Genomic DNA, 7,828 nt, shown 5'->3' with positions numbered 1-7,828 from the left:
AGGGTCACCCTCAGCTGAAGAGCTGGCGAGAGGGGGATAAGGGTTATCTGCTCAGGTCATGGTTAATGACGCCAATGCGGAGGCCCACGACTGAGGGGCAAATCTGTTGCAATGAGGCCCACTCTGCTACCAAGAACATCATCGAGAGGTGTACAGAGGGCTTCTCGAGATGTGGTTGCGCTGTCTGGACAACTCTGGCGGGGCTCTCCAATACAGCCCCAACAGGTTGTCATGGACAGTGATCACATGTTGTGTCTTGCAAAACCTGGCATAGCAGTGGAGCAACATGATGAAGGAAGAGGTACATACGGCCTCATCAGAGGAGGAGGACTAGGGTAGGATTGAGGAACAGCTTGAGAATGTCAGAGGGAATGGAGGACATGTGACAGGCAGAGTGCAACATGGCCAGAGGACCAAGCAAACCCTCACAGCCTCCAGATTCACCATGTAGGTGGCTCTTTGCCGGCAGCTCAAATCACCTCAGCCCCTTTACCCTTAAACTCTGCCCCTGCCCGATCCCTCCATCACCCCCTTGTTCCCTTCTTACCAGAGACCTACTAACCTCCTTCCCTCAAAACATAGCCACCACTTCCCATCTTCCTTTTCCCCCTTCCCATGACCAGTGCTTCCCCCTATCCCTATCCAAGGGTCCACTTGACATCACAGCAGGGTGATGGGCCTGGAGTGGCAGTGCCAGTGGCTCTCTTCTCAAGGGAGAAGGGTGATGACAACTCACTGTGAGGGAATCTGTGGTATTTCCCACAATCCAGCCTTTCTCTTGTCAGCCCACTGACCTACTGGCTCATGTCGGACTGTGGGATTTCCTCTGGGCCATCATAAGAGGTGGAATGTCGCAAGGTCTGGGCTCATGGACTGGTGAGGCTGTCATATTAGGATAACTGAGACTGCTGGTCTCATGGGTTCTCACTTGTGGGTGAGGCAGGAAGGTGAGTGGCAGGTTCAAAAGTTTGCCTCTTGCAAAGTTACTGACACCCCCTCCTGTAAAGCCTGTCTCTGCATTTGCAGCTCTATCAGTGATGGGATGACCTTTTCCAGATGCCTGACATCTAGCTTAGGAACAGTTGTTTCCTGGAATCCAGCAGCCCTCCAATTGCCTGCTCTCTTAGATGTTCCTGCCTCCACCTGATGTGCTTGAGCAGCTGTGTGGTGCGCACCAGATAGTGACCGAGAAGCCTGTCTGCTAACATGTCCCACTGAAGTGATTGTCTCTGTGATGATGGATGGTACTAGTGAAAACAGTGGCAAAAACTTGGTGTCATCCTTGGTGCTGTGCTCTTGGATCCTTTGTGAGGCTGGCCAGGACGGGGGGTAACGACCTGGATAAAGGAGCAGTGGACTCTCACCTCTCTCTGGCAAACCAACCCCGCAGTCTGCCATGCTTGCTTATGGGGCACTCCCACAAGATCCATTGCCTTCTCCTCAAAGGGAGTAAGGATTCTGAACTCAGGCATTTCCTCGCTTGCCTTCTGCCACTCCCTCATTATGGGTGATCTTCTCCGGTGGGGACATTAAGAGGACATTGTGAGACATTTGCGAGGTGGGAATTGCATGGCAGGGGGGAATGGAGTTGGTTAAACATCAGATGACATGCATGGGCACCACACCCATCAACAGAGGGGTTGCCAGGGGAATTGCTGGGGGAAAGGGAGCGATGCCAGCTAGATGGTGGGGTATTGGGTGAACGTAAGGTGGCATGAAAGGAGATTAATGGAGAGATTCCAGTGGTCAGGGCTGGGAGAAATGCCAGAGGCAGTCAGATGGGTGCTCCTCTGCAGCTCTAAAGAGGTCATGCATCTTCTTGTGATACTGTAAGACAGTTATCTTTGTCAGTTTGCAAGTGCTTACAACCCCTCCCACCGTGTCCTAGGCTGGATTCAAGACGTTGGGTGGGGTCTTCGGCTCACATGAGGAAAGAGTGTCGCCTTCCATCCAGGAACCTCGGAACTGCCTTCCTTACTATCATCTTCTTGCCTGCAATGACGGGAAGTGCTGCAGGGAGTGTTTATACGGTGGTCCCGATTGCAGCGCCTGGGGAGTTGGGAACAGCGTGATTGACATGGGAGTAGAGACAAAGCAGTGCCAGCGTGTAACACTCCAGGTTTCCCACTGGCGGCAGCATGGTTTTTTATTAAATGGAGAATCGCGGCCATAGATTCTGGAATGGTGCCTGTAGCTTGGAAAGTAGCAATTTGTCCCCACAGTTTAAAAGGGAGGGAAGAAAGAAAATGAGAAATTACAAATCTATTAACCTGACATCAGTAGTAGGGAAAATATAAAAAACTATTTTAAAGAATGTGATAACTGCATATTTAGAAAATAATGGCAGGATTGGGCAAAGTCCTGGAATCCCCACAGTGCAGAAGGAGGCCATTCAGCCCATCGAGTCTGCAACCACAATCCCACCCAGGCCCTATCCCCATAACCCCATGCATTTACCCTAGTTAGTGTCAGGGGGACTAAGGGGCAATTTAGCATGGCCAATTCACCTAACTCGCACATCTTTGGAATTCAACATGGGAAAAAAAGGGAAATCGCATTTGACAAACTTGTTTGAGAAATTTTGAAGCGGTAAACTAACAATAGTAAGGGAGGACTAATAGAAGTGGTGTTTGGATTTTTAGTCTTCCGATAAGGTCTCACACAGGAAGTTAGTAACAAAATTAAGCACATGGGATTAGGGTTAACATACTGGAATAGGTTAACAGTCAGTAAACAGAATATGAATAAACAGGTCATGAGTCGGTGACTATTGTTATATTTATAACTATATCAACGATTTGGATGTGAGGACTAAGTTTAATATTTCCAAGTTTGCTGATGATACAAAACGAGGTGGGAACGTGAGTTGTGAGAAGTCATAGAGTACATAAGAGGGTCCTTCGACCCATCGATTCTCCACTGACAAGACTACACTAAGGGGGCTATCTTACCGGCTCATTCCACCAGTCTATTGGTGGGGTAGGCTGGTAAGATCGGGTTCGCACCTGGTTTTTCACGTCTCATAATCTTACTAGCACGGTTTTGCTGGTGAAATCAGGTTTCATGCCTTAAACATTATCATCCAGGCTCACTCACCCATACCTGCTCAGCGGTCGAGGTTCTCACCGGTGAGAATTACATATGGTCCCCACCAACAGGGACCAGATGTGATGGCCTTGCCGGTGGGAATGGAGGCCATTGAAGCCCCCCCCCCCCCCAAGGTGTTTGGAGGCAGGGTCGTGCACCCTGGCACTGTCCACTGGGCATCCTGGATGGCCATGACAGTTGGAGGAACTCCGTAGAGGCAAGGAGGAAAGATTGGGGGGGGGGGGGGGGGGGGGTGATATCTAGGGCGGCGATCGGCAGGTAGGTCCCAATGTGTCCGTATGCGTGTACACAGTGCACTGAGAGATCGGGGCACCTGCACAATCGCGCCTCTGGAGCTCAGCGGCTGGCTTCCCAGTGACATTAGGCTCTGCCCCACCCCAAACTGGCAAGAATCGATCACATCCTGGCACTTCTCTTTGGATAAGTGCCATAAGATTGTATTTTCCAACTCATCGAAAAAAAGTCTGAAGCTCCTATTTTCTTGCTCGTTCAGCATTTTGAATTTGTAAGATCGCCCCCTAAATCTATATTAATCCCACTTTCCCACACTTGGTCTATCAGGTGGCAAGAGGCTTCAATGGAATTTAGACAGCGAGCAAGAACATGGCAGATGGAATATGTGGAAAAATGTGAAATTATTCACTTTGATAGAAAAAACAGAAATGCTAATGATTTCTAAAATAGTAAGAAATTGGGAATGCTTTGTCGAAAGGATATCTTTGTTCAGGTGTCACTGAAAGTTAATATATGCAGGTGCAGCAACATTTGTGTTCCTAATTGCTTATGTTGACCTCTATTACAAGACGATTCGAGTACATCAGTATTCTTGCTGCAATTATATGGAGCCTTGGTGAGACGGCACCTTAAGTATTGTGTACCATTTTGGTCTCCTAACCCAGGGAAAGATATTTACCACACAGGGAGTGCAGCAAAAGTTAACTGGACTGATTCCTGGAATGGCAGCACTGTCCTATTAAGATCGTTTGAGCAGATTGGGCTGACATTCTCTAGCACTTAGAAGAACAAGAGGCGATCTCACTTAAGTATACAAAATTCTTATAGGGCTTGACAGGGCAGCTACAGAAGGAGTACTTCCCCTGGTTGAGGGGGCCAGAGTCAGAACAGTCTCAGAATAAGAGATAGGCCATTTAGAACAAAATGAGGAATTTCTTCACTCAATAGTGAATCTTTGAAATTCTCTAACCCAGAGGGCTGTGGAAGCTTAGTCATCCACAAAAAGATTGATAGATTTTTAGATATTAAAGGATATGGGGATAGTGAAGGAAAACTGTGTTGTGGTAGAAGATCAGCCATAATCTAGTTAAATGGCAGATCAGACATGGTGGACTGAATTCTTATGTTCAATTTACAGTAATATTTGTACTATAGAATGAATTTTCTGATATCCAGCTGTATCGTAATGTCAAAATAAAGCTGAACTCCAGTTTTAACTATTGTTAGTCATTTTTATTTGTTTTATGTGCAAAAAAAACTCTAATCTTCAAGTTACAATCACATATAAACCTCATTTACCTTTCCCAGTATGTCGAATTATAAACAAAATGCAAATTTCTTGCATGATTCAACATGTGAAATTTCTGCACTACAGATTGATAATGGCATTAATTAGTTATTCCAATAACTATAGGGTACAAACATTACTTTGTTAGGCAATGTGCACATTAGTTATCATTCCATGTAGTTATCCTGAATATTACTGTTGTAAACTAAGCACAGTAAGAAGTCTCACAACACCAGGTTGAAGTCCAACAGGTTTATTTGGTAGCAAACGCCACTATCTTTCGGAGCGCTGCTCCTTCGTCAGGTCAGTGGGAGATCTGTTCACAAACAGCAAACAGGGCATGATAGGAATGCGAGTCTTTACAACTAATCAAGTCTTAAAGGTACAGACAATGCGAGTGGAGAGAGCATTAAGCACAGGTTAAAGAGATGTGTATTGTCTCCAGACAGGACAGTTAGTGAGATTTTGCAAGTCCAGGCAAGTCGTGGGGGTTACAGATAGTGTGACATGAACCCAAGATCCCGGTTGAGGCCGTCCTCATGTGTGCGGAACTTGGCTATCAGTCTCTGCTCAGCAACTCTGCGCTGTCGTGTGTTGTGAAGGCCGCCTTGGAGAACACTTACCTGAAGATCAGAGGCCGAATGCCCGTGACCGCTGAAGTGTTCCCCAACAGGAAGAGAACACTCTTGGTGATTGTCAAGCGGTGTTCATTCATCCGTTGTCATAGCATCTGCATGGTTTCCCCAATGTACCATGCCTCAGGACATTCTTTCCTGCAGCATATCAGGTAGACAACGTTGGCCGAGTTGCAAGAGTATGTACCGCGTACCTGGTGGATGGTGTTCTCACGTGAGATGATGGCATCCGTGTCGATGATCCGGCACGTCTTGCAGAGGTTGCTGTGACAGGGTTGTGTGGTGTCGTGGTCACTGTTCTCCTGAAGGCTGGGTAGTTTGCTGCGGACAATGGTCGGTTTGAGGTTGTGCGGTTGTTTGAAGGCAAGAAGTGGGGGTGTGGGGATGGCCTTGGTGAGATGTTCGTCTTCATCAATGACATGTTGAAGGCTCCGGAAAAGATGTTGTAGCTTCTCCGCTCCGGGGAAGTACCGGGCGACAAAGGGTACTCTGTCCAGTGTGTCCCGTGTTTGTCTTCTGAGGAGGTCGGTGCGGTTTTTCACTGTGGCGCGTCGGAACTGTCGATCGATGAGTCGAGCGCCATATCCTGTCCTTATGAGGGCATCTTTCAGCATCTGGGAGGTGTCTGTTGCGATCCTCCTCATCCGAGCAGAGCCTGTGTATAGGGAGGGCTTGTCCATAGGGGATGGTTTCTTTAACGTGTTTAGGGTGGAAGCTGGAGAAGTGGAGCATCATGAGGTTATCCGTGGGCTTGTGGTACAGTGAGGTGCCGAGATGACCGTCCTTAATGGAGATGCGTGTGTCCAAGAATGCAACCGATTCCGGAGAGTAGTCCATGGGGAGTCTGATGGTGGGATGGAACTTGTTGATGTCATCATATAGTTGTTTCAGTGATTGTTCACCATGAGTCCAAAGGAAGAAAATGTCATCGATGTAACTAGTGTATAGCATCGGTTGAAGGTCCTGTGCGGTGAAGAAGTTTTGTTCGAACCTGTGCATGAAGATGTTGGCATATTGAGGTGCGAATTTGGTCCCCATGGCTGTTCCGTGTGTCTGGATGAAGAACTGGTTGTTGAAGGTGAAGACATTGTGGTCCAGGATGAAGCAGAGGAGTTGTAAAATTGCATCTGGAAACTGGCAGCTGTCAGCGTTGAGTACTGAGGCAGTTGCAGCAATGCCATCGTCGTGGGGGATGCTGGTGTAGAGTGCCGAGACATCCATTGTGACAAGGAGTGCTCCTGGTTCAACTGCTCCATGTGTGCTGAGTTTCTGGAGGAAGTCCTTAGTGTCGCGACAAAAGCTGGGGGTTCTTTGTACAATGGGTTTCAGGATGCCCTCGACATAGCCGGAGAGGTTCTCGCACAGGGTCCCATTGCCCAATACGATGGGCCGATACACCCTTTGTGTAAACTAAGCAGACAGGATTGAAAATCCTGTTTCCGGACAACTCTACAGGGATTCACCAAAGGGCTTTAAATAGGTATGCACCTTAGGTCAATGATTCTGTGCAGCATTTCAAGAGACGGAATTTCCTTGCGCCCCAAACCCAGTTACACAGGAAGGAGCTGGGACAGGGGCTCATGTTTGGAGCTCCCAAATTCCCAGCTACTGTTGTTTGTGGCTTCTTTTGATGAATTGATTCTTGCAATTAGCATTAGCATCATAGAGTCAGAGGTTTACAGCATGGAAACAGGCCCTTTGGCCCAACTTGTCCATGCCGCCCTTATTTTTTTTTTAAACCCCTAAGATAATCCCAATTGCCCGCATTTGGTCCATATCCTTCTATACCCATCGTACCCATGTAACTATCTAAATGCTTTTTGAAAGATAAAATTGTACCCGCCTCTACTACTACCTCTGGCAGCTTGTTCCAGACACTCATCACACTCTGTGAAAAAATTGCTCCTCTGGACACTTTTGATTCTCTCCCCTGTCACCTTAAACTTATGCCCTCTAGTTTTAGACTCCCCTACCTCTGGGAAAAGATATTGACTATCTACCTTGTCTCTGCCCCTCATTATTTTGCAGATCTCTGTAAGGTCACCCCTTAGCTTCCTACGCTCCAGAGAGAAAAGTCCCAGTCTATTCAGCCTCTCCTTATAACTCAATCCATCAAGTCCCGGTAACATCCTAGTAAATCTTTTCTGCACTCTTCCTAGTTTAATAATATCCTTTCTATGATAGGGTGACCAGAATTGCACACAGTATTCCCAAGTGTGGCCTTACCAATGTCTTGTACAACTTCAACAAGACGTCCCAACTCCTGTATTCAATGTTCTGAGCGATGAAACCAAGCATGCCGAATGCCTTCTTTACCACTCTGTCCACCAGTAACTCCACTTTCAAGGAGCTATGAACATGTACCCCTAGATCTCTTTGTTCTGTAACTCTCCCCAACGCCCTACCATTAACTGAGCAAGTCCTGCCCCGGTTCAATCTACCAAAATGCATTACCTCACATTTGTCTAAATTAAACTCCATCTGCCATTCGTCAGCCCACTGGCCCAATTAATCAAGATCCCGCTGCAATTGGAGATAACCTTCCTCACTGTCCACCATGCCA

The sequence above is a fragment of the Mustelus asterias genome, chromosome 7 (genome assembly GCF_964213995.1).
Source record: "Mustelus asterias chromosome 7, sMusAst1.hap1.1, whole genome shotgun sequence".
NCBI lineage: Eukaryota > Metazoa > Chordata > Chondrichthyes > Carcharhiniformes > Triakidae > Mustelus > Mustelus asterias.
The sequence above is the reverse complement of the archived record's forward strand: the minus strand, read 5'-3'. Positions refer to the sequence as shown.